The sequence below is a fragment of the Eurosta solidaginis genome, chromosome 2 (assembly GCF_040869045.1).
Source record: "Eurosta solidaginis isolate ZX-2024a chromosome 2, ASM4086904v1, whole genome shotgun sequence".
NCBI lineage: Eukaryota > Metazoa > Arthropoda > Insecta > Diptera > Tephritidae > Eurosta > Eurosta solidaginis.
This window is the reverse complement of record NC_090320.1, coordinates 292,647,046-292,674,721: the sequence shown is the minus strand read 5'-3', so window position 1 is coordinate 292,674,721 and position 27,676 is coordinate 292,647,046. Positions and strand designations below refer to the sequence as shown.

General features: G+C 35.8%; 1 long non-coding RNA gene across 7 annotated transcripts in view; it reads right to left on the bottom strand.

The window, feature by feature from the left end:
• The window catches only part of LOC137241211 (uncharacterized), a 175,065-nt gene that overhangs the window by 73,695 nt on the left and 73,694 nt on the right, over positions 1-27,676 (bottom strand). For all 7 annotated transcript variants that reach the window (XR_010949934.1, XR_010949937.1, XR_010949932.1 and 4 more), the window contains one exon: positions 23,612-23,674. This is a non-coding gene — a long non-coding RNA (uncharacterized lncRNA). The remainder of the gene's footprint in view (positions 1-23,611; positions 23,675-27,676) is intronic.

Below are 27,676 nucleotides of genomic sequence, written 5' to 3'. Positions count from 1 at the left end.
TTTCGTAATTTTCGATATCGAAAAAGTGGGCGTGGTATTTGTCGGATTTCGTTCATTTTTCGTACCAAAATAAAGTGAGTTCAAGTAAGTACCTGAACTAAGTTCATTAAAGATATGTCGATTTTTGCTGAAGTTATCGTGTTAACGGCCATGCGGAAGGACAGACGAACGACAGTGTATAAAAACTGGGCGTGGCATCAACCGATTTCGCCCGTTTTCACAGAAAACAGTTATCATCATAAAATCTATGCCCATACCAAATTTCAAAAGGATTGGTTAATTTTTGTTCGACTTATGGCGTTAAAAGTATCCTAGACAAATTAAATGAAAAAGGGCGGAGCCACGCCCATTTTGAAATTTTCTTTTATTTTTGTATTTTGTTGCACCATGTCATTACTGGAGTTGAATGTTGACATAATTTACTTTATACTGTAAAGATATTAAATTTTTTGTTAAAATTTTACTTAAAAAAAAATTTTTTTTTAAATGTAGGCGTGGTCCTTCTCCGATTTTGCTAATTTTTATCAGGCGTACATATATTAGTAGGGGTAACGTCCCTGCCAAATTTCATCATGATATCTTCAACGACTGACAAATTACAGCTTGCAAAAGTTTTAAATTACCTTCTTTTAAAAGTGGGCGGTGCCACGCCCATTGTCCAAAATTTTATTATTTTCCACTCTGCGTCATAAATTCAACTCATCTACCAAGTTTCGTCGCTTTACCTGTCTTTGGTAATGAATTATCGCACTTTTTCGGTTTTACGAAATTTTCGATATCGAAAAAGTGGGCGTGGTTATAGTCCGATATTGTTCATTTTAAATAGCGATCTGAGATAAGTGCTCAGGAACCTACATACCAAATTTCATCAAGATACCTTAAAATTTACTCAAGTTATCGTGTTAATGGCCATGCGGAAGGACAGACGGACGACTGTGTATAAAAACTGGGCGTGGTTCAACCGATTTCGCCCGTTTTCACAGAAAACAGTTAACATCATAAAATCTATGCCCCTACCAAATTTCAAAAGGATTGGTTAATTTTTGTTCGACTTATGGCGTTAAAAGTATCCTAGACAAATTAAATGAAAAAGGGCGGAGCCACGCCCATTTTGAAATTTTCTTTTATTTTTGTATTTTGTTGTACCATGTCATTACTGGAGTTGAATGTTGACATAATTTACTTATATACTGTAAAGATATTAAATTTTTTGTTAAAATTTTACTTTAAAAAAAATTTTTTTTTTTAAGTGGGCGTGGTCTTTCTCCGATTTTGCTAATTTTTATTAGGCGTACATATAGTAATAGGAGTAACGTCCCTGCCAAATTTCATCATGATATCTTCAATGACTGACAAATTACAGCTTGCAAAAATTTTAAATTACCTTCTTTTAAAAGTGGGCGGTGCCACGCCCATTGTCCAAAATTTTACTAATTTTCTATTCTGCGTCATAAATTCAACTCATCTACCAAGTTTCGTCGCTTTATCTGTCTTTGGTAATGAATTATCGCACTTTTTCGGTTTTATGAAATTTTCGATATCGAAAAAGTGGGCGTGGTTATCGTCCGATATCGTTGATTTTAAATAGCGATCTGAGATAAGTGCTCAGGAACCTACATACCAAATTTCATCAAGTTACCTCAAAATTTACTCAAGTTATCGTGTTAACGGACGGACGGACGGACGGACGGACATGGCTCAATCAAATTTTTTTTCGATCCTGATTATTTTGATATATGGAAGTCTATATCTATCTCGATTCCTTTATATATGTACAACCAACCGTTATCCAATCAAACTTAATATACTCTGTGAGCTCTGCTCAACTGAGTATAATAAGAGAAGTAAATATGTTTATGATAGCGCATACATACATACGTATAAACTTATGTTTCTATAATTTTCCATAAATTTCTGCCATTGCTTATTCAGCTGACGTCATTATACAATAATATTTGTCACAGTCATGTCATGTCAATGTTGTTGTTTCTTATTGACAACATTGCCACTGTTGGTGCTGCTGTTGCATATAAAAATCCTTGTTTGCAATTTGCTTAACACATTCATACATACACATACATACATGCATATAATAGTAGTTGTCAACATAGTAAACACAGCTACGCAGCGCCAACATAGCGTAACGAAGGTTGAGGTTAATTAAGTTGTTTGCCACAGCCTTGACTTACACATAGCATCAATGATAATAGCGTGTAAAAACAACATTTAAATAACAAAAACAAAGAAAAAACAATAACAAAATTACAGCACCAAGAGAGAGCCGATCATATTTAAAAAAATTGCCGCAGCAGTTGTGAAAAATGGGGGGGGGGGGGGGGGGGGGGAGGGGGGATAGTATTTAACCGCCACTAAAAGCTCATCATCAAAGCTAAGGTAATAGTTTTTACTGCCGCTGATGATGATGTTAGAATACTCATGAGATTGTAGAAATTTATTTTTTAAAATTTGCATATAAAATGGCATAAATAAACGCATAAGTGTATGTATGTACATACACATATACATATGCACATATATCTGTGGCAGTTTGCAAAAAACAACCTAATTCGAGTTAGGATAAAATTGATATTCTGGCTTCATAACAAAAATCCGTTACAGATCTCCCTGTGTTACTTATTGATAGCCCTGGCGCCAAATGGCTGCTACAAAATATAGGAAGTTACAATGGTGAATTGTGGCTAGCTTTTCAGATAAAGGTCTATGTGTCGCCATTATCCTAACTCGAAATAGGTTGTTTTTTTCAAATTGCCACAGATATATCTATGTCATCCACGTGTAATAGCGGCAACACTTACATACTTGCATTGGCAACAAATCCTCATGCAACTCAGTTTACTTCATACGCACACACATGCACAATAAAGGGGTTGCCCGGCAGGTGGTCAATAGTTAATCGGCAAATGAAAATTGAAAGTAGGTGGGTATCTCCATATTTGTGTTAGTGTTAGATCATCGTGTTTGTAGCGTACCAGCATTGCTTTTAACCTCGTCCTTGCTTTTGTCCACATTTTCATGGTAATCCCAGTGGTTATGTTTGGTAATGAAATGCATATCCTTTCACTTATACGAATGTGTACTATTGAACGTATGCATATAAGGATTTGTAAAAATATGTGTGCTAGTTTATGTGCGTGCGTTAACGCAGCCTTATATGGCTATACTTTGAGGTTCTAAAACGCTGATCCCATAAAAATGCGTGCAAATGCTTTGGTTGGCATCGTGGTTGCCACCTCTTTGCATTGAATGCCTTCGAGTGATTTGTTCATATGTATGTGAGGGAGGCGTATGCGGGTGTGTGAAAATATATAATCTAGCTCGGTACAGCCAAATAAGTAGGCAATAGTAATAAGTAGTTGTAATACGCACTGAAAAGTTTTTGATGTGAAAAGAGCTTTGTCTGCGGTATGGATGAATGAAATTTAAATTTAAGGTAAGTTCAATCGTAGAAAAACCCTGATGGGCACAACAAAGTGGGTGGTCCTTCCAGTGTATTAATGCTTCGAAGAAGAACCTTCTCAGCAGCAGGATAAGGAGCAGCCCAGCTACGCGAAGTTGCTTCCTCAAGTATAAAAGTGCTGGGTGAGACGGAATGTACTAAACAGGGCTCAACTGAAACAATATAATTTGTTCGGCTTAAATCCGTATAATTTACAATACGTAAATACGATCTGTGGAGGTCCACAACAAAATTAAACACTTGGATCATAAGCAGTTTCGAGAAAATTGGCAAAGTTTAAAAAGAAATTTTGCAAACAGTTCATCATGGCAAGAGAGCCGGGAGAAAAAGCTTTGAAGAAATTTACAAGTAATAATCGAAATAGATGTCGCTCTTTCCGTCCTGTTGTCACGTTGTTTCCATTTGTTCCCAAATAAATAATTACAAAAAATTAAGAACCTAAACGCATGATAAATATCTCTTTCGGACGTAGCAAGATTCTAGAAAATATTTGTAAAAATGATCTAGCAGCTTTAATTTCCATCCCACTTACCGAACACGAGGTGAGAAGATTGCCAAAAGGTAAATGGAAGAGGTTAAGTATCCCACCCAAAAATCTGATGAACATGATTGTTACAGTTATGATGAAAGGCTTTAAATATATTATACTGATTTTAAAGAAAAATACGACGTTTCCAACTACGATTTCGGGTACAACGTTATAAAATGGCAAAATATTTTTGGGATCGTGTCCTGTTTCCTCGCCGAGGAAATTCAGAGGCATATCCGATACACTTTATGCTGATCGAAAGCGAACTGAAAACAAATCCATGATCTTGCTGAGCTATCCTTCTACGTGACATGTTATCGAACTATAGATTGAATGGGAAGGACAGCAAAAAGCCGTCAGTAAATTCATGAAGGAATGTGGGCACTGATATACTCAAAAATCAACAGAAAATCTCAGCAAAACCTACATTAACTATAATAAAAAATCAACCACCACTTGCTTGTTTCTCAAAATTAAAATCTGACTTATACCACTAGTGCTACCACTACTTCCTTATATTTTTGTTTAACTCGAAAATTACCTGGGCCCATATTACGTGTTACGATCCGTGATCAAAACTCATTCTTTAAATCACAATAGCTCTTGAAAGGTGGATCGGATTAATGGCATATTTGAACTAGCGACAAATAGTACTCGTTAGATCCCTTTTTTATTATAATTAAAAAAAAATAATTACAGTTTCGTAGTTATTGCTTGAGTGAAAATGGTTTTCAGTCACTAATCGTAACACGTAATACAGGCCCAGATCTATCGCATGATAGAAGATACAGCCCTCTGAGATAGAATATCTGGCTGGGTGGTCAACTCCGGCGAGACGATGCAGGTATCAAACGAGTTGAACTTAAAGCAGACTGCCATGTCTTACAGTGACATTAAAAAATTGATTTTCAGAAGGTGCAATAGTTCTAGCTTACCGGGTCGGGGTTAAGTTCAATACATACCCATAGACATATATTTAGATTTTTAGATATCAGATGCCTCAGAAATGGAATCGAAAACTTGTGCCTATTAGTCGCACAAACTTTCACAGTGTGACAGCCTAAAACATAAACAGCCTTATTATATAGTAAGCATACTGCAATAAAATGGATCCACTGCGAGTATGAATATGTGACGTACATACTGTGTAGAACTTTATATAACTAGCGCTGCTACTTAGTTTGCTATTCAAAAGTTGCAATTAATTTAATTGCAACTGCCACTTTAGACAATGAACATTTAACGCTGAGGTAAAGTGACACAAAAATATTTGCATAAGCATACAGTATTAGTTGGAAATTTTAATTAGTAATTTTACAATATACAACATGAATGGAAGTTAAACAGTTAGAATAATGACTGCAGAGCATGTAATGAAATTGATTAAAGAATTACACAAGGATATTCTAATATTAATAAATATCATATAGGAGAAAGTTATGTATCAAAGAAGCATATGAAAAAAAGATGCTTGGAAAACTATAATAATTAAAATTTGAGAGAACTGGAAAGAGCATCAAAAGTTTACTAAGAATCCATTAAAGCACATATTTAGTTGAAACATTAAAAACTAACACCATAATTAAATACGACTTTGCTCTTATGAAATGTAAATTAATTAACAACAAGCAGCCATATTGTTGGCAAACTAATTAATCTATACTAAGTCAAAATTGAAAGGCAAAATAATTTGTTATTGCTTACTGAAAGTTTACAGTTTATCTAAGCTTAAAATGTTTTCACTCGTTCGATTTCTAAAATAAAATTTTACATAAATTTAATATTCTTAGGCAAGGCAGTGCTTTTAAGTTTATTAGCAGTATTTGCTCGAATCATTTTCTTCCTTTCAATTCTAACAATTTCTACTCAATGCGTGATATCAAGCAGAGCAATCAGTATTTTAATTTACTAAATGTCTGTACAGAATCTAATTAGACGCGATAAAACAGAAAATGTAAATATACTTACAAGAACAAATATACAGGAGCCATACAATCTAAATGAAAAGAAAGTTAATAAAAAGAAAATACTGAACAAAGATGGCTAAACAGATTTGCATGGCCACCGCAGCACAGCTGTTGAAAGTAATACAAGCTGAACATACACATAAAACTGAAAGCAAAGACTATATTTCTACAGTATAGTTACAGTTACAGAATGTGCTCACCAACAGCCATACGAACTAAAATCAACTATAATTGCATATAAAAATTCTCAGCCCAACATTACAGCTCAACTGCTGATTAGAATCTCAACCCTATTTCAAAATATTTTCCAAAACATTCTACCTCAGGATTTGTTACAAGAACGCCCTATCTCAGAATTTGGTTGAAGAATACCCTATCACAGTAGGTTTTTGATAAACGCCCTATATTATGTCAGAATGCATTGACTTTGCGCTCCGATAGGGCGTTTTTAGTACAAATTCTGAGATAGGGCGTTCTTCAAACAAATTATGAGATTGGACATTTTTCCAGGGTGTTATTCTACTCAATAGTCGAAATGCTGGGTTACAGGTAGGCAGTTGGTTGAAGCACTCAACAGCTACCATTAAATGCTTCGGATTTAATCAGACATATTTGTGTAAACATCGCTGCTAATAAGTATACTAACACTAATACGGAGTTAGTGTTCCCAAGCGCTTCAAGAAGAGCAAAATTGTTTTGTGTTATAAAATTGTGTTCCATAGGCGCTTGTTGAAGGTTTTAAGAATTTTGCTATAATGTTTCCATGTACGTTTAGTTTAAGGTAAATAAGTGCTTGTGTATGATAATTTGACTTGTTAAAAAGAGATACAAATTTTGAATTGTTTGTTTTTTGTTTTGTTTGCTTAACAAACTCATTTGTTTTATTTGACTAGTTTGTTTAGTTTTATTTTTTTTTTTATTTTGGATGTTTTTGTTTGCTTGTTTTGTTGTTGTTTGCTTTGTTTATTAATATGTTTTATTCTCTTCGTTTTAATTTTTTGTTTTATTAATTTCTTTGCTTGTATGCTTATTTTGTTTGTTTCGAAAAATAGCACCATTAAGCTACTAGCTCCACCACCGTGGGAGCGTGAGCTAAATGTTTCTAGTGAGTTCTGAAATGCTTTAGATATCTTATAGTGGGAAATAATATTGCTCCCAAGACGTATATACAGTATGGATCGACAGGTCTAACAGTTGAGAGCTCAATGTTATTCATTGGTCTGATTCATGGCGGAACTATAGAAGGTGGTAGCACGGGACAGCTGATTGGATACTTTTTTTATTTGATTTGATACATCAGCTTCCGATGCAGTACGATTCCCCCCAGCGGGTTAGGGGGTCAGAATATACCCGCCTGTCATAAGAGGCGACTAAAATGCCAGATTCAAGGCGCTGTGTAGCGCAACCCTTCAGGTTGCCAGCGCAATATATAGCTTCTCCAAACCCAATTGTCAACCTCACCTATCCGTGGCGAATCCTATTTCACTAACAGACGAGGGTCTGACGACCTCAAGCTCCTCACGGAACTTGGGGGTGGGGAGGGAGGGATGGCCTGAAGGTTTAATGTGGCCATATAAATCGTTCCCGAGATGGTCGGGCTAGCATCCTAATGGTGCTTTGTTACCGGAGCGTACAGGTTCTGTATCCGGCAAAGGACCATCACATCGATAACACTCCCCAAAGCCTTCAGGGGTAACCTTATCGCTACAACAACAACAACAACAAGGCAGTATGATTTTGACATTACTCCATCGAATTAAAAAAACAAAATACATGGAACTTTTATTTATGTTTTTGGGTATGTCACCATGCTGCTACCTCGTATGGTTCCGCCATGGTCTGATGACTTTCGGAAGTTGTTAAAATAGCTCCTCAAGGAACTTACAAGGAAGGTATGTACGCACTAGCTTAAAGACTGACTTGCAGTTAGGGGCATTTAAAAGTTTAAAAGAGATATGCAGCATGCCTTTAGTCCCCTCTATATTCGATACAATAAAAAATACTAAAACGAAACACCAGTAAACAAAACTATAAGCTATCAAACATTGCCGGGAATAATTTTAGAACCTTTGGAATATAAAATGAAAATCAATTTACATAATGTGGATTTCAAGGATACGAACAAAATGAAATACTAAAGCTTTCAGTAATAGAGATAACAAAGTGTATCGCTGCCGTTATTGAAATTTGTTAGCATCGTGAATGTTGCTCTTAATGTCACTGCTGATATTTCGAGCAACAACATGCACAAGCGAAAATGTGAAAATCGGCGAGATGAGAGTTGAAGGCGCTAAGTTTGTAAGTGCTTTTATTGACTAACGGTAACCTGCTGCAGAGTTATGCGAGATACATACATATACATATATATACTTAGCAACTCAGTTAACATAGCTAGCTTGCTTTCAAACAGAAATTTACCTTAAGTTATAGACATAAGTAATAAAGATGGTAACACAATTTATTTAAAATATCTGCGGTGTGAAAACTTCCTTTTGCTAAGTTTTCCGGTTGAAAAAAAATTTTTTTTTTACTTTTTACGCCAACTTTCGCTCATGTAAAATGTAAAAGAAAAGTGTTTGTGTCAGTGCTGAATATCAAACTTGTTCTTATATTTTATTGCACTTCAAGTTACTTCTAGCTTTTAGTTTACTAATATATACAATTATCTATCACTTATTTATTTATTTATGTTGTTGTAGTATTGATGTTGTTAGAATTACGGAAAAGTTTGTTGAGTGTAAATTTCTTCAAATTTTATACTAAGTTACTTTGCTGTGGCATGCGGGTAGGTGCATTAGAGCTGTCCTGCTTATGCCTTGTCTGATGGCGCCATTGAAAGTGTCCTGAGTTGGCTGATAACTCACTCAATAAATTTTTAAGTGATTCTTACTTACTTTGATAGCCACTCGCGTTGAAAGTGTTTTATTTAATTAATTTTCCAACTGCATTGTTGGTTGAGCGTTTGGAAATGAAGAGGGAAAGATGAAGGACATGTCAGACTTGAAAATTTTTTGACTTGTAAAGTTCTAAAAATAAGGTTAGAGGGTACGTGTACAAATCATGAACTATCAATTCTTGATGTAACAAAAAAGTGAAAGAAATACTTTCTCTAGTTCTGGCAAAAACTGGATGGACAAGCATGACGGCTTGAACGAGACGTTGATTTGTTTTGTTTGTTTTTCTGATACGTTTTCGTGAAAAGGTGGGCACCGGGGTGTTTGCACCTCAACTAGGGTGGAATTTATCCTTTAGACTACTCGATCATTGCAGCATGTTTCAGGGGGAGGTGGCTGCTATAAATGAGGCCGTTGATTACCTGAGAAATGCTGTTTACGGCCATAATCAAATTTGTATTTACTCTGACAGCCAGACTGCACTAAAAGCGCTTTGATCGGTCACATGTAAGTCCAGCACAGTAGAGAAGTGCAGCAAATCTCTTAACGATATTGCTGAGCAAACTTCCCTCAGTCTGGTATGGGTGCTTGGATACTTCGATATACCGGGCAATAAGATGGCTGACGAAGAGGGGGCACATCCGATCCGCTTTCGTCGTCCTGAAAGGGATTGACCATGCCGCTCGCTACCTCTAAGCTCACTGTGAAAGGGATTTTTCTTAGGGAAGTAGGTGTGAGATGGAACAATTTCGAATCCTGCTACCATACTAAGCTCGTGTGGCCTGAATGGGATGCGAGACACACAAGAAGTATCCTTCTTCTTGGAAGGAGGGATATATTGGTGGTGGTTGGACTTGTAACCAGTCAAGAGAGAGTGAAGCAGTTTCTGTGTGATCGTCCTGCGCGAAATCTCTGGGATCTCTCTTCTTTGACGATCTTTGCGATCTGGCTAAGTTGGAACTTTAGAAATCGCTGAGATTTGCTGAATCGACCTGTTGGTTTGAGTAGGGGAGAGATCCACGTGGTATCAGAATTTGACCTTTTTGGGCCTAAGCGCACTGGTGCTCGCAACGGTGGCCACTCTAACTTAACCTAACCTAACCTTTCCTAATTTTGTTTGTTTTTTCTTTGTTTGTATTGTTTTGTTACTTTTGTTTGTTAGAAGATTCAACGTGGCCATATCGGGCTGTTATTGGTACGTTAACACTCTGCAAAATCATCGAGGAGCGTCTTTATCAAAACACAAAGAAGAAGAAGATAAGCATGACCATTGGATCAAACTAAATTTCCTCCATGCATCTGCATCAGGGAAGTTTTCCAGTATATTAAGTTGCGCCACATTGACTTCCAGTGAACAGAGTCGTCGAATCCCCAGCACCATTAAAATATTACTATTGCTGAGCCCAATATTTTGCGCAGAATGCCTGCCATTCACTTTCGGTCACAAAGGCATCGCCGAAATTTCGAGTAGTCACAAAAATTTTTCCCGCTGAAATCGGCTTTATACCAGAAGTTGATACTACCGGAACGTACCGGATTAATATCTATCAAAGAACTGCACATATTTGTAGAACACCGTTCAACTCTTACTGCCTGTTTTTGCGGTTACAACATAGAAAAATAGATATCACATGTCCAGCCTTTCTAAGATGACGAGGGGCCGGTTGCGCAAAAGCAGACCACAGTTGCCCCGGCAAATTCCTGCCTCACAGAACAGAAGTTTGATGCGGCATTATAGCTCCAAACTAAACTTGCTAAAAGCGACCGCATTTCAAGAGAAACCTAATAACAAGCAAAATATTTTAAGCACATACTTAATTTTGAAGCAAATAAAGCATCCATGAACGCTAAACAAATTAGCTTCACTTTTGATGTAACTCTGAAACAAGAGGTGGCAAAGTGCGTTACGTGCTTTAATTAACTCTCAGTGTGACACATACACAAAAAAATATACAAATAAAATGTCTGTCTGACTCTCCTTTTCATTAAAACAAAATGCTACCTTAACTTTGTTTAAGCCCCTCACTGTTACTGTAGCAAATTTGGATTCTAGTTAAGTACTAAATTTGTAAGAAAATTCATTTTCTTTTTGTACACTTCCATAAGATTAAGAATTTTCTGAGAAAACCTGATTCAGTAAACACGTGAGGAATATATATAAAAACTTTACTGTGCTACGAAATGAAAGCACATAACAGGAAAATTGATGAATTCTTAAAGGTAGCGAGCAAGAGTAAAACGAACGACCAGTTATGTGGGTGTGGGTAATGGGCAACCTGAGATGTGAACAAGCAAACAGTAAGTGCTAACAGCTACATTATTTGCTTTTCTTGTTTTCTTGGTTGAGAAATATTTGTGCTTAAGGGCATAAATTGGGAAATTATCAAACATTAGTCAACCTTTCAAGCAAGAAATGAGTAGAGAGTATACTATGTGATGTTTGTATCGTACAACCTGCGCTGTTAATGGGAAGTTATTGCTAAAACGTGAATGCACTGTTATGTGGAAATATGACGTGAATCCGTGTGTCTTTTCCTACAAACCTGATAATATTTGACGCATGTCAGGTGGAGTTTGTTCTCTTTTAGCACTTTTTTTCATACACCAATTGAAAAGAGTGCCATGAACACAGGTATGATTCGTTATTGAGGAAAGTAGAAATCGACGATACAACACAGAACGTGCAATCAGAAAAGGAGATGTTGGCAGTATGAAGCACTAAGAATGCTGTGGTTTTTCATTACTTTTTCCTTCATTGCAATTCGTTTTCATTTTGCCATTACTTTTTGCTGCTGAGTTCCCCTCATCTGTGCATCAATTCAGTTTCTTGCTGTGACCATAAGTTTTCTGTCAGTTCATTTTATGGCTGCACTTATGTGAGAACACAGAAGGTCATAAGGACATCAAACTGAAGCTGTAGCAGAGTAACATTGCTGGTTAGCAAAAGAAGCCAGCAAAAGCAACAGCATAACCTAACTAACGTAAAACGAAAACTTTTACAGAAATGGAATGAGTTGATGTGGTAAAGATAAATATGTAATGACTGTGACTATGACTGTTGTCTCGCGTCAAGGATGAGCAGTCATCCAAAGATGTTGAAGGTTGTCGAAGTAAGAGCAAAAGTATGTAAAGGGTAAAACGTGTAAAATATGTATTTAAAATAGAATGGAAGAGCAAATGGATGAATAATTTCATGGTTAATATTTGCGGTGCACAGGTTTTTGGTTATAAGAATATATGCGTGACTGGTGAAAAATGAGCACAAAATTCATGAGAAAGACGAAAAAGAGAAGGTTTTAGAGGAATAAGAGGATGTAACAAAGAAAGACGACAAATCACATTATAATGATCTAGTCGTAAAGTAAGAAAAAGTAAAAATTAAAGAGGAAGAAGAAGTAGCCAAAACAAAAAAGAAAGGAAAGAAGAAAATAAAAGAAGGAAAAATACAGAAAAAGTGTATAATATAGAAACTAAGAAAATATTTAAATTGAAAAGCAATATAATATAGAAGAATAAATATGTATTAAGAAAGTTAACAAAAAAGAACTGCACAGCTAAATTAAAAATAATAAAAAGGAATATCAAAATAAGACAAAGATAAGAATAAGTGGAAGGACAACAAAGCTGTGAAGATGGTATTGAAAAGGACAGAAAGAAAAGAAAGTTAAGAGAGAAAAAGCAAGGGAGATGAAACTAGGCAAAGATAAAGAGGTTAAGAAGGAAAACAGCAAACAGAAGAAAGAGATAAGACAAGTTTAAAAATAAAGACAGGAAAAGAGAGGAAAGAATGCAAGTAAGAAAACATAAACCAAACAGAAAAAAAAGTTAATAAAATGAGGCAGATGAAAAAAAAAATGTAAAAAAAGATGAAAAAGTCTAGAAGGAAACAGGAAAAAGAAGAGAAGGAAAAGGAAAGAGAAGAAGAATGGAAAGATGGATATTGCGAAGTTGCAGAAAGGGATGGCGAAGGAAAATGGCGGGAAAAAAACTACGAAATAATTGAAAAAGAGGGGAATAGAGGAAAGATGATGAAGAAAACAAACAAAAAAGAGAAGAAAGAATGAACAAAAAAACCACGAAATAGAAAGAAGGAAGAAAATATGTGGGAACGCAAAGGAATGGAATAGAAGAAAAGAGGGATATAGAAAAAATAAATAAAGATAAAACAAAAATAAAAAAACAATAAAAAAGTATTTAAGATAGAGGAAGCGGACACAAAAAGATAAAAGAAAGATGGAAATTAGGAAATAACAGAAATGAAAGGTAACGAAGAAAAAAGTAGAAGAAAGTCAAAACTCAAAAAGCGAAAAGAAAGGTGAAAAGGTAAGAAATAGGAGGGAGTTACTATTAAAGTGTTTACGAGTGTGGAGAAAATGGCGTGAAATCGCAAAATGGAAAAAAGGAAAATGAGACTGTTTCCTTAGCAGCCGAGGCTCTGGCGACCCCAAGCTCATCATGCAAGTAGGGGGTGGATGGCGGGATGGGCACTGTTTTTATCGCAACAACAATAAAAACAACAACAACAAAACGGGTATGAAAAAAAGAGCAAAAGAGGGGTAAGTAATTTGTGGTTAACAGAGCTTTGAGGTAACGGACTTTCAATCCAATACCAACGTTGTCTACAGAGTCAGATAAGAGGAGGACCTAATCATTGTGCAATTTCGAAACACAAAGCTGCTGGCATAGCACTCGCATTCATTTAATCACACATACAAAAGACATCATATTCACATTACTACTTCCCATGACCTTCTACTTTGAAATCTGATCGCACGCCTTACTTGTTGACCTTTAATTTGCCAATGACAAGATAGCGGCGATAAAACCGCCTCAGGGAGCTTTGAGTTAGCAATGAAGTTTGTTAGACACACAAACCGCAAAGCTGAGGGTATTTACCGTTAACATAGATACAGTTAGATAACAGTTTCACTTTCTAACTACTCAATGGCAAATGAAGATGTTAGAAATATAATACATTCGCTTAAATAAGTTGGCCAGTGTAGTAAACGAGAACGTGACAATGAAGTTGAGCTTGGGTGGTTTTCTGGCTGTGCAAAGTGTGGTTGATAGATGATAAGTTTAATTAACATTAACACATGGATGCATATTCACACATACATAATTGTTATGCACGAAGTTCTTAACATAATTACAACTATTTGAATGTGTGTGCATGTATATGATGTTGCAGATATACAAAATTATATATGAATTCATTTGTACTGTCTCGAAATTATGCCACACCGTGTTGCTCTTAAGCCGTTAAAGCCACTGGATTAGAGTGCACGCACAAATACATAAGCCCATATACTCTCAATTTGTAGGGATTTATGTGCTATGTTGATTGAATTAAGTTTGGTCTACAAATGGTGTTGTAAATGGTTTTGATGTGGTTTCTAATTAGAAGCAGCTGAGTTAGCTTGAACGGGTCAATTTTTGTAGTTGTTGTTGTTATTGTTGTAGCAGTGCTTCGCCCCATCCAATAGGTGTGTGCTATCACAAATTGTCATCAATATCCTCTAACGCGAGTCCAAGGAAACTTGCTGTTTCAACAGGGGTGGACCATAATGAGAGAGGCGCTAGAGACGTTGGTAAATTTTTGTAATAAATTTGTACGATTGATATCGTATTTAAAAAATGTTTGGCTTGATATTAAAAAAAAAAAAAAGAATTCACCAAATATACGAATAGCCGTCAAATAATACCTGCAATGAAAGTGTTAAGATCTTTGCATTCAAAGCAGGTATGTATTAACATACATAAATACTAATTACTAAAGAGGTACGTGTCGCGTGTAGAAGTTTATAGTTCCACTTTCGGTATCGGATTCTGTTTGATTTTGGTTTCGGATTTGGTTATGGCGACGGTTCCAGATTTGGATTCTTTCGCCAGTTGTGGTAACTCTTTTAGCTTCGAGTTTGACTCCGGGTTTGGAAGTAGTTTCCGGTTTTGGTTACGATTGCGGTCCTGTATTAATTCCCATTTGTAGTTAATGGTTTAACTTAGTAGTTATAAGGACTAAGGAGCTAAACATCGGTAAACAATAACTGGTATTCAATTCTTATTTTTATGTATTGGTGCAAACTGAAAGGAAGAAAACAAAGCATACTGCGATGGTACCATTTCGAAAACTACCACGTCATCATTGTTAGGCAATTTCGTAATGTTTTTCCCAACAGGTTTCACCGAGGATCGAATTGGTTTCAAATTCGGTACAAACTAAGGGGAATATTATGTATAACGCAACGAGTCATATTTTCTCGTGTGAAACAGAATTCGTATGATATAAGAGCATTCATTCACATCAGTCAGTGATAGTAAACCTGATTGTTTTTGTGAAATTTTTGGTATTATATAGTGGTGAATGTGAATGCTAGTGACTGCGTCGGAAAGAGTCACGGCGTCGTACATAATCTGGCGCTTATATAGGGTGTCGTTTCAAGTTTCTGCCAGGGCTTGTTACTTATTTTTTTTACCGGTACAAGCTTTAAGCATTTCATAAAGATACAACCAGCGTAAAAGTTCCAATACCTGCAATTTAAAAAAATTAGCCAGAAGTGTAGGGATCTTTTATGATATTCTTCTACAGGCAGAGGCTAGTATCATAGGCTTTCAAGAGATGTAACGCTAGGGACATCAAAATATAACCATTAAGCCTAAGTACTTTAAATTGTTTGTCCAGGCAACATCTCGCAGATTCAGTATTTTTTGTTGGCGATCGTCGCCCAAGTACTGTTGTGTATGACCGTGGACAAATAGCTCAGTTAAAAGCACGATTCTTTAACATTTTATTGGCCTGAACTGATACGCAAATAGACACTCTAAGAAATGGAAAAGCTTGTCGGCCTAATTTAGGAATATGACATTAAAACTAAGAACTGAACGAGGCGCACCTCAGAGTGGCATCCTATACCCACTTTTATTTAATTTTTACTTACACCAGAAAGAGTTACCATTGCCGATGGCTGCAGGAAAATGGAATGTGCAAAGGTCCTGGCCCTTCTAAAAAAATAACCGGTTGCATAAAACTAATCAGTTCTAAAAAAAGTTATCGGTTTAAAAAAGAAACTTGGTTCAAATAAAAATAGATTGCTAAAAAGTAACTGTTTCACTGGTTTACTGTTATTTTGTAAGCGAAATTTTTACATTCGCACAAAACTTGGTTGACAGTGGGGCCTCTGTTTGAAGGACCAAGTGGAAAACGAATTAAGTTCCATTAAGGTATATAAATTGCGGTAGTTTGTAAAACAAAGAAGCGAATGTTGAGATTTGGTTGGTGTTGTTAAACTAATTTAGTAGGTAAGTAAAAATATTTAATCTATGAAACATAACGCAATACTAAAGTATTAATTTAGTACAAGAATTCGGTTCCCTCATAAATTCAGAAACGCGTTTTTCAGAAAAAATTAGTCAGAACCCTTTTTTCAGAAAGCCAAAATTCAAAAGTCAACTCAGAAACAAATATTCAGAAAATAAAATTCAGAAATCAAAATTTAGAAGTCAAATTTCAGAAGTCAAAATTCAGGTGTCAAATTTCAGATGCGAAAATTCAGAAAGTGATCAGAAATCAAAACTCAGAAACAAACATTCAGAAAATAAAATTCAGAAGTCAAAATTTAGAAGTCAAATTTCAAAAGTCAAAATTCAGGTGTCAAATTGCAGATGCCAAAATTCAGAAAGTAATCAGACAGCAAAAAAATATTGAACTATTCGCAAAATTTTACGTTTTTTGCTGCCTGATTATTTTCTGAATTTTGACTTCTGAAACTTGACTTCTGAATTTTGACTTCTGAGATTTGGCTTCTGAATTTTGACCTCTGAATTTTTTTCTTTCTGAAAAAAGGGTTCTGACTAATGTTTTCTGAAAAACTGTGTTTCTGAGTTTATGAGGGGCACTCAAGAGTTCAGAGACTTCGAAAAAAATTCGAATTTAATGCGACAAGATATTTGGTTTTATTTGTAACCAGAAAAAACAAAAGAGGAAAAACATGCAATGCAAAATGTTTAACAATTTATAAAGAATTCATATTCGTACATGTTTATGTATCCAAGCATTAACGATTACAAGTGAATTACACGTTCGCCTAGAAAAAAAATTATACAATCAAATATGCGAAATAAGTAAATAAATAAACAAAATTAACTGACAACATAAATAATACCAAAGTGCTATTACTAAAACTATTTACAAAATGTAACATCAACTAACTAAATAAACAAAATAAATGCCATTTGCCATATGAATACAAATGAACTTCTTGTTTCGATGACCGACAGGGCGTATGAGTAATATTTCTGTGAGCGCAAGTGATAAAACTCTGCAACACCGTATTTTGTTACTTTCACTACTTCACACACATACAACACTTGTTTAGAAAAAAAAAATTAATACACAAACAACTAAAATTGTATTTGTGACAAGTCATCTGTTTGTTAGTCCAGTCAAGATTTGGAAGCAGTAAAAGCAAACAAAATAAACAGGAAAATAACAATAATGTTCGATATTCAATACCACTTTAACAAAATTGAGCACGTTCCAGCTTGTTTCTTTAGTTGTCCATTCGCACACAGACGCACATACTTCTATATATTTCCTTTTGTGCAAATGTGTGACAGATTTAGCTAAGAGTATTTACAAGTGGATATTTACTTGTCACAATCGTTTTTATTTACAGCTATATAAGCACTTCTTTATTTGTGTTTGTGTGAGTGTGTGGGGTTATTTTGGTGTGCAAATGGCATGTGATTTCGATCAATGACAGGTTTTGTTTTAAGATAAATTGCATTGAGTAGAGCTTTGCGAGAGATTTTCGTTTTTCATTGTTAAATAACTATGAGTGCCTTGCTTTCATAGCAGAATAAGTTACTCATACGACATGCCAAACTGCTTTAAGCAATTTTGAGGACGAACAAAAACATTTAATTTTGGTTTTGAAACCATATAATTAACCAAAACAGCAAGTTAAACAAATTTAATATAGAAAACAGAAGATAAGGCTACGTTTATGATCGAGCGTAATCGCATCGCGCGATGCGACAAGAAACGCTCCATCGCTTGTTACATTTTCGCTAGCGTTATCGCTGGCGATTGAGTGTTTCTAGTAGAGCGAGATCGCAAGCGATCGAATGCTCAACGATATAACTCAACATCTTTTTAATCACGTTGTGGCAGTGTAGAGAAAGCAACATGCGTACATTAACTCGTAAAATTTTATTATTAGAAAATAGCACTTTGTTACGAAAAAAATATTTAAAAAGTATACATAAGAAAAAAAAAAAAGAAAAAAATCAAGTGCAGCCAATTGCCAAGGAAAGAAAATATTATAGTGAATTCCATACTTTACATTCAAAGCCTTTAAAACCGCATTCTTTTTCTACATCCTCCCAAGCTTTTTAATTATATTGCGATTGTGGTAATCTGCATGATGCAAATTCCACAAACACTGCTTGTCACGTACCAGGGATGGGCGTTATCAACAAATTTGAATAACGATTGACGAAAAAATAAAAAAATTATTTTTATTCATTATACAAGAAAACTTGAGTGATGAATAACAAGGTATTTCTTATTCAAGCATTTTCGAATAATGAATAACATTTTATCGTTATTCAAAATATCCTGAGTCATGATTTTTTGTAAATTTTGAGTAGAGTTGAGTCAATTTTTATTCAGTTATTCAAAAATAAAAAAATAAACCCTCGAGATGCCCTGAAAATATACCCATATGCGTATACCCATGTGCGCGTGTAGTTCTGAAGCTTCTAAGCGTAATATTGAGATGATTTTGGGGAGTATTCCCAGGTTTTTTAGGGTAATTTGGGGGACACCCTTTGGATCCTCCCGGGGGCTTTCGAGGTTCATTTTGGGGTCATTTCGGGACTCCCTCGGAGTTCTCATGGGGTCTTTTGGGGTTCGTTCGGTGATGTTTTTGGGAACTCCCTCGGGGTCCTCCCGGGGTCTTTTGGGAATCGTTCCGGGATGTTTTTGGGCAGTCCCACGGGGTCATTTGGGGGTCATTCCGGGGTGGTTTTGGGGACTCCCTCGGGGTAATTTGGGGGTAACTGGGGGATCTTTTTGGGGACTTATTTAAAGTTGAGGATTGCGGATAATGGACAGCTAACTTTGTTCTGTGCTTCGGTCGAGAGGCAACCTATCAACTGAGTTTTGAATTGCGGATGGATTACAGCTGCAACAGCTGCCCATTTTTCGCTATCCTCAACTTTAAATAAGTCCCGAAAAAGTATTCATAATGACCCCCAAATGACCCCGAAAGAGTCCCCAAAAAGATTCCGGAATGACCCCAAATGCCCACGAGGGAGTCCCCAAACTACCCCGCAATGACCACCAAATGACCCCGAGGGAGTCCCCAAAACCATCCCTGTCACGTACCCTTTCAATAAAAACATCCATATTATTTCGCTAGTTTCGCTCAACTGAATCAAAATATATTGTTTGCAAATTTTCGTTGCTTTTGTCGCTTGTAATCGCTCAATTCGCTTTACGCTAAATCGCTTTGTCATAAACATCTCCATATGCACTAATATAATTTACCGCTAACAGCGATTCTCGTCGCATCGCGCGATGCGATTACGCTCGATCATAAACATAGCCTAAAGCTTTTAGAATTTGTATATCGTAGGATGTCTGGCAAATCACGATATCTCGTATGCGGCTCGTCGAACGTCTTATCACAGAGTTAGTGACCCTTCTTATCCAATCCACTGTGATATATGTATATATAATATCGAACCCTAAACAAATACACTTTTATCGGCTTTGGATTTAGTCCGAGAAGAATCTACTGATATCACAGACAACAGTTATAAACCCAGTCTGTCCCCGAAGGCCATTTAGTCTCCAGACGTCATGTAAGTCTTTAATACTCCGCAAGCCTAAGATTTCGAGAATTGGAACGTTCATACCGATATACAAAGTTAGGAGTCAACTTGAAGTTGCAGAGAGGAAGAATTTCTGTCTATATGTATTTATGTCCATTTGGATGGACCAAATTTTTTTTCTTTACGGTACAGAGAAGATATTTTGCAGGACATCCAATCAGTTTGATTTGAACTAAATTCGTCACACTTAATTACTTAATCGAAATTTTACATACATCAAAAGGAAGTTAGAATATAACCGATGTAAAATAACCGGAAGTAAACCTGGATTCTGTCACGGTTATATTTAGGTGAAAGGGTAAATTTTTTATCCATTGGAGAATAACGCGGCGTAGTGAAGACAAATGCAATATTTATTAATGATATTAAGCAAAATAGAAGCACAATTTACAGTAAAATAATTTTAAAAAAATGTTTAACCAAACGGTTTTATAGAAAACAATGCTTACATTAAGTAATAATAATACTAAAGGCTAGAAAATAATTAGGTAGGTCCTAGGTACTAGTCATCACACTCCTCATCAATCTAGGGCGTTAATCAGACAATTAAATAAAAGCGTTGGACGCTTCAAATTTCCATTGATAGTCATAAGTAAGACCAACTGAACCTTAATCAGGTTATGCTACGCCTCACATTTTTAGAAATTTCACACGCCCAACGCTTTTATTTAATTGTCTGATAAACGTCCTAGACTGATGAGGAGTGTGATGACTAGTACCTAGGACCTACCTAATTATTTTCTGTATTTAAGTATTATTACTACCTAATGTAAGTATTGTTTTCAATAAAACCCTTTAACTTAAAATTTTTTTTAATTATTTTATTTTCAAGTTTTTAGTCTTTATTTAATTGCCTATTATTTCTCATTCTATTTATTTCATTTAGTGATTAATTATTACAAGGACTCTTTCGTGACAATTTGTTACAGTCTAAGTCTTCAATACATAATCCTTCCAAAGACTTTACTCGACTCGGCGACACATATGCTTGTCCCTCCTCGAACTACAAAAAATGGTGTCACTTCTACCGGAGTGTATGTAATATTTGTTCCAAATACGAGCCAAATCGGACCACAATTACGATTTTTTGAAATATTTCGATCCATGCGCCACCTATCGGATTTTTTTCTTATTATTGCATTGCCATCGGGTTCTGAACTATATTCCAAGTTTCAAGCTTATAGCTTAGAGCGAAACTACTTAAATTTTAATTACAAAATTCGTGCCGACCGGCCTGTAAAGTCAAGCTAAATAAACCGTTTAAAAATAGGAGCACCGGAGATAGGAATTACATCTAAAATGAAAGAATATAAACTTTAGTAGACATGAAAATTTATCAGAAATATCCAAGATCACAGCAGAGGCACGTGATTGAAAAAAAAACTAGAGAAGCAGGAGACACGTTTTTCAAATCAGTTGACAAAGATATACGAAAGGCTTCTTACCTACAAGATACAATCAAATTTCAACTGAGTCGTTCATTTGTTGCAAACGTTTACGCCGAAGATAAAATCCACAACTTTGATGGTTCTACTTCTTTCGATATCTTTGCCTAAGAGTCCCAGAATAACACATCAGTGACTCAATGAAATGCGGCAGAGAAAACGGCTGCATTATTTGTAGCCGAATTTAAAATTGGCAAGTTTACGGTACAATTAAGCGACGTAGGTGGTCGCTGGTGTAAGATAATACAAAAGCGATTAAATAAGGAAGTACAATGAGAGTTGTTGGGAATTTGTGGTACTTAAATATAGCAACCGCGTAAGCTTGTGCTAAAAATAAACTATTACTCTTTGATAGTCCTTCTAAACGTCAATCAGGTGCCACACATGCAAATTTTTGCCTTATATTTTTCATCAACCTCATTTTCCGTTTTTTAAAGTGTAGTACAATAGCATGCAGATGTCGTTAAAACTTTCCAAATATTAAAAGTGTGCAGGAGGTGATTTTATAAATATTCATAACTTCGTACGTGAGCACTTAGTTCTTTTAAGCATATGTTTTCTTGCTTTGACATTGTACGTACATATGTATGTGAGCAAGATGAAATGATTTACTCATGTCCTCATATTTATCGAATTAAAATACAAAAAGGTGCATGCATATCAGTTTCTTAAAATAAATTGGTTTTCAAAAATATGCAGAAAATTTGTCATGGCAGGTTTCTCTAATGTATTAAGTTGATTCCATTTAAGAGGAATGATTATTTTACTTTCTGCAACTATGCAGATTTCGCAATTAAAGGCTGCTGATGAGGCGAAGAGAAACATCAAAGTGATAGCGAGTGTGTTTATGTGTTTATACGAGGTTAAGGAATGATGACGCACATCCCTATGTATGTATAAATATCAGCACGGCAGTTCAAAACGATACAGTATTTTGTATGTCAAATGTCAAACTCCTTTCTTAACTTGTTCTGTACCTTTCACAAGAGGAGCTGGTTTAAAGATACAACGAAGAATGTATGGAAATGGAAATGGCCAAAAACGAAAATGTCTTAGAATTGTATGCGATCAAACTGGGCTTTAATTACGTTTTACAATCGTGATCGAAACTTATTTTTCGAATCGCAATAGCTCTAAAATGGTGAATTGGATTAATGACATATGTTAACTAGCGACAAATAGTACTCATTATATACAAAACTTATTGACTTATTTTTTTTTGTTGATTTTCCGACAGGGTGGATAAATGATGTATATTGAAACGATTTTCCGTCATCCCTTGTCAAATTTGGTTTCGAGGCAAGCCGGTTTCGGCGTTGTGCCATCATGAGTGTCGATTTTCCTTCTGATCTGTTGTTGGCGTTTGCCCTGTATTTATAGTTCGTAAGTACATGAACAGGTGTTGTCAAAACTGATGATTGTGTATATTTAGGTATGTGTATGTGCTGTATGCTCATTCACAACCATGTGATTCGCGAAGTTAGACTCTGGTATACTGTTTGGATTCCGTGTTTTTTTGTTGTAACCTCTAATATGCACTCTGAACCTCGTTCTTATTTGCCATCCTGTTTGTTCTATGTAACTATGTTGGCATCCGCAGGTAAGCTTGTATACACCGTGGCTGCTAAACTAACTCAGAGGATCCGTACAGCACATACACATACCTAAATATACACAACCATCAATTTTGACAATACCTCTTCATGTAATTGCGAACTATAAATATAGGACAAACGCCAACAACAGACCAGAAGGAAAATCGACACTGATGATGGCACAACGCCGAAACCGGTTTGCCTCGAAACCAAATTTGACAAGGGATGACGGAAAATCGTTTCAATGTACATCATTTTTAGAAGTAGTTTGACAGTTGCATGTTTATTGTTTTCAGTCACTGATCGTAAGACGTAATTCAAGCCTTTGTCGACAATGAGTGCCGAAGTAGCTCACTTGTTGTTATTTGTCATTGGCAATGGCATTGGTATGATAAATTGGACTGTCGAAAGCATTGGTGATGTATTGAGTTAGAACTAATATTGTCGCCAAATGGTATAGATCTACTCCAGTTCTGAGCTAGTCCAGTTTTCTGCAGGGCGTGAAGGCTTAGTAAATATTCAAGTTTATTTATTTTAATTTGATCTTGAAATTAAATTCGTTAGTATTTATTTGGAAAATTTATTTTTCATTTGCGTTTTGTTCCTAAATTATATGCTAACTTAGTTATACGAGTTAACTACAGCACCGGTAACTTTGAAATTCAGTTTTAATGAATTGCTTCAAATTTTAAATAAATCATAAAGGTAGAACTTTGCATATATATCTGCATCGCATCACTGATGTATTGCTTAAATATTTGAAATAAATAAATATGTATGTGTCTCATGTACAATTTTACTTACATGTTGAATGAGCATGCTTGTATATGTAGGTTTCTGCCAAGTTGGTTGAAAATTTTTCAAAAGCTGTAAAAAGGAAAGAGAGGATACGCATTTAAATTATATATATTAAATATGCAATGAAAAACTTGAAAAATGGTGTTCGATTATGTTATTAAATTAAAGTAAGTGGTAATAAGTAAACCAAAATAAGTTCGCTTCAAGCAGAACGTGAAGGACCTAGTTGTGAGCTTGATCTGGCAACCATTTGAAGGCAATAGTTTAGACTATCCAAACATTATTTATAAAAAAAAGAATCCGCCCAGTGGGTTAGGGGGCTTAGAATATACACGCTGGCAAGTATGCCTGTAGTTAGATATGATTTAAATTCCCTGGGATTCAAGGGGTTGTGCAGCGCAATATATAGCTTCTCCAACCGAATTGTCAACCTCAGCTTCGAGCGGCGAATCCCGTTTCACTAACAGACGAGGCTCTGGCGACCCCAAGCTCCTCATGGAATTTGGGGGTGGGGATGGAGGGATGGCCTGAAGGTTTAATGTGGCCATATAAATCGTTCCCGAGATGGTCGGGCAGCACCTTAATGGTGCTGTGTTACCGGAGCGTATCGGATCTGTATCCGACAAAGGACCATCACATCGATAACACTCCCCAAAGCCTTCGGGGAGTAACCTAATCGCTACAACAACAACAACAACAACAACATTAAAATTCCCTAATGATTCATTTAACGGTATATTATTTAACGACTATCGTAACTTAAGAGTTTTGCTAAGATGGACATATAGACGTTCTTTTAATAAGACCGTGTCTGAGCGAAGTCGTTAATGACGTGGTTTCTCAGTAGACCGGTTACACAGGTTGTAGTTAAAAAAATACCTTTTTGTCGAAAAAACTTCGAATTCAACTTAACTTATTTCCTATTCGCAATCCGCAAAAAACACAAATTTGTATACCAAAATACGAATAGTTCTATATTTATCTAAATTTGTTAAATTAATTTCAAATACAACTTTTTAACCGGCCTCCTGAGATATGACTTTATTAACGACTCCATTAAGATACGTCCTTATTAACAGAACGTCTGAGATACGTCCTGCTTAAAAAAACTCTTAAGTTACACTCTTTCTATTTTGATAGGTCGTTAAACATATCTTTTTAAATTATTTAATTATTTCCTGCTTGTGAACTGAAACGCTGCTAAAGGCTTATTTCAAATATTCATTACTGGTATAAACTTTCAAATAAAAATAAAAAATGTAAAACATTAAAGTACCTCTTAAGCATCAAGGCACGCTTGCAGAACGGCAAGTTAACTTATTAACTCAGAGTTAACCTGACATGAAGGGTTAAACTCATACATATTTGGCAAATTTTTAATTAACTCTGAAGAAAAAAATAGCTTGCCGTTTTGCAAGTGGCACTAAAAAGTTTAAAACTTTCGAAAACTATAAAAATTTTCGATATCTGTGATATAAACACGTTAGTTACCCAAACTTCCAACAAATTCAACTCAGACTTTAGCTAAAAGCTACTAAGTCTTCTTACAACTTTTTGGCTTCATTAATACGCTTAAATATAGCGATTATCTTACGCATGCTGTTCCAGCAACAAATCACACACACACACAAACTTTCAAACTACGCATGGAAAGGCAATTTTAGCACACACAATTAAACTTTGTTGCATACACTTAGGCGTTCAAGCAGCCACACTTCGACATCAACAGCTGGTTGCATAAGAAGCCTAAGAGCAAGTTGTGTGCTAAGCAAAATAAGTAAAAGCTTAACAAGAGGTAGAGCTATTTAAATTTGCATAACATTCAGTGGTTGGATACATGTGCCAGAATATGAGGGTGTGAGTGTGTGTCAAATGTGTTTCTCTTTGCGGTTTAATGCAAGAAAGAATCCGAAAACAATTTTCAGTGGAAAATTTGAAAATAAATTATGTTGTATTTAATAACATTGCTTATGAGGCTGTAATAATAAAAAATCAATTTTACATCAAAGAAGTTCAAATAAAAAGGAACAAAATCGATTTATTCTATACAAACCCAACAGCATAGTGCAGTTTTGTTAAGCTAAGTTCCGTTGCGCTGCGTGCAGCTGCTGTGTAGAAAAATCTTGATTTAAGTAAATAAGTTGAATAAAGTGTGTCGAACAAAAATCAAATTCTTACACAAAAGGCTGAAAGGTATGAAAACGGAAGAAAACGCTAAAGGGTTTTCTCATAAAGTGCCTACGGCTCTCAGCTACAATTTTTTAAAAAAGTAGGAAGGGAAAAATGTGTGCAAAAAATGAATGGAAAATAGTGAAAGAAGAGTGGCACTTGGACTATTACTTGACTGTTGGTCTGTTCGTAATCAAATAAGTTTGCATGAATATAACATATTGTGGCGAACAAACAAAAACATTAAAGCAATCTACATAAACACATTAATCATCATTTACACAAATATATAGAAGGCGACGAAGATATTACTCACGCACACACTCACATGTAGTCATCAGCAGAAGTAGTTACTCACCCATACACACGCATATGACTATAAGAGAAACATAAACTACAAATAGGTATACATGTATAAAGCTAATAACCAAGCAAGGGATACAATTATTCTGGAATACAGTTTCGCGAAATGACTAGACCTTAGGATAAATGGATGAACGAGAAAACTGAGAGTATAAAAGCAGCGCAAGCTGAGGAATCAGTAATCGGTTGTATTTAAACGCGCTATCAGTTGCGAAGTGATGTATAATTGTGAAGTATAATAATACTAGTACCAAAGTAGTCAAATAAAGACCATTTGGAATACAGAATATTGAAGGGATTTATTCAACAGTTCAGCCATTCGAACGTTAGCAGAAGGTTTAAAATAAGCGGAGTACCCGAAATTCGTTACAATATGTAAATAATATTGATTAAGACTGAGGAGTCTATGCACTACAAATACTGTGAGAACTTAACCATCGTCGCCAAAGAATTGACTGGGAGCCGAACATTTTTAGACCTTCATACATACAAGAGTCGAGGAGCAGAAAATTTAATTTTTTTACACTAAGAGAGCATTAAATGAAGCAAGTTGAATGCATAGAATGAGTAACACTTTTTTCGCCTTTTATCAAAACCTCCTATGGTATACTGAACGCTGGCTTTTGATTTGATAATTGGTACCGAAGCTTATGAAGGTGATTTAAGCTGTTGAGAGAATTGCTGTTGTTGTTGTTGATAGCGATAAGGATACTCCCCGAAGGCCTTGAGGAGTGTTATTGATGTTGATGGTTCTTTGCCGATGCTGATGCAGATCCGGTATGTTCCGGTTACAAGGACCATTATGGCACTAGTCCGACCATCTCAGGAACGATTTAGTATGACCACATGAATCCATCAAGGCCAGCCCGTCCTCCCATCCCCTAAATCCATAAGGAACTTGGGGTTGCCAGAGCATCGGCTGTTAAAATTACAGGATTCGCCACGGGTAGGTGAGGTTGACATTTGGGTTGGAGAAGCAATATTTTGCGCTTGCAACACCTTGAAATGGTTGCGTTGCACAACCCCTTGAATCAATTTGGTATTTTAGTCGCGTCTTACGACAGGCATATCTGCCACGGGTATATTCTAAGCCCCCTAACCCGCTGGGGCATTGAGCGAATTGCTAATTTGATATGATTATAGTCGATCAGCTTTACACTCATTGGAACGCGATTAGGCCTCGAGTACGTGAACCACAGAAAAAATTTTTCTAAGAGGGGTCGACCCTCGGCAGTGACTTGGCAAACACTACGAGTGTACTTCTGCGATGAAAACTCATTTGCCTCGCAGATGTGGTTCGGAGTTGGCGTAAGTCATGTAGATCCCGACCCGGCAATTAGCAAAATTTAAAAGGAGCACGATGCAAATTTGAAAAGAAGGTTATAGTGCATTGCATTTCTTAAACGGCGTTATTTAGCTTGACTTGACAGGCTGGCTGGTTGGCTGGCTGGCACGAATTTTGTTATTGAAATTAAAGTAACTTCTCGATAAGCTACAAGCTTGAAAATTGGAATATAGTTCAGAACCGGATGACAATGC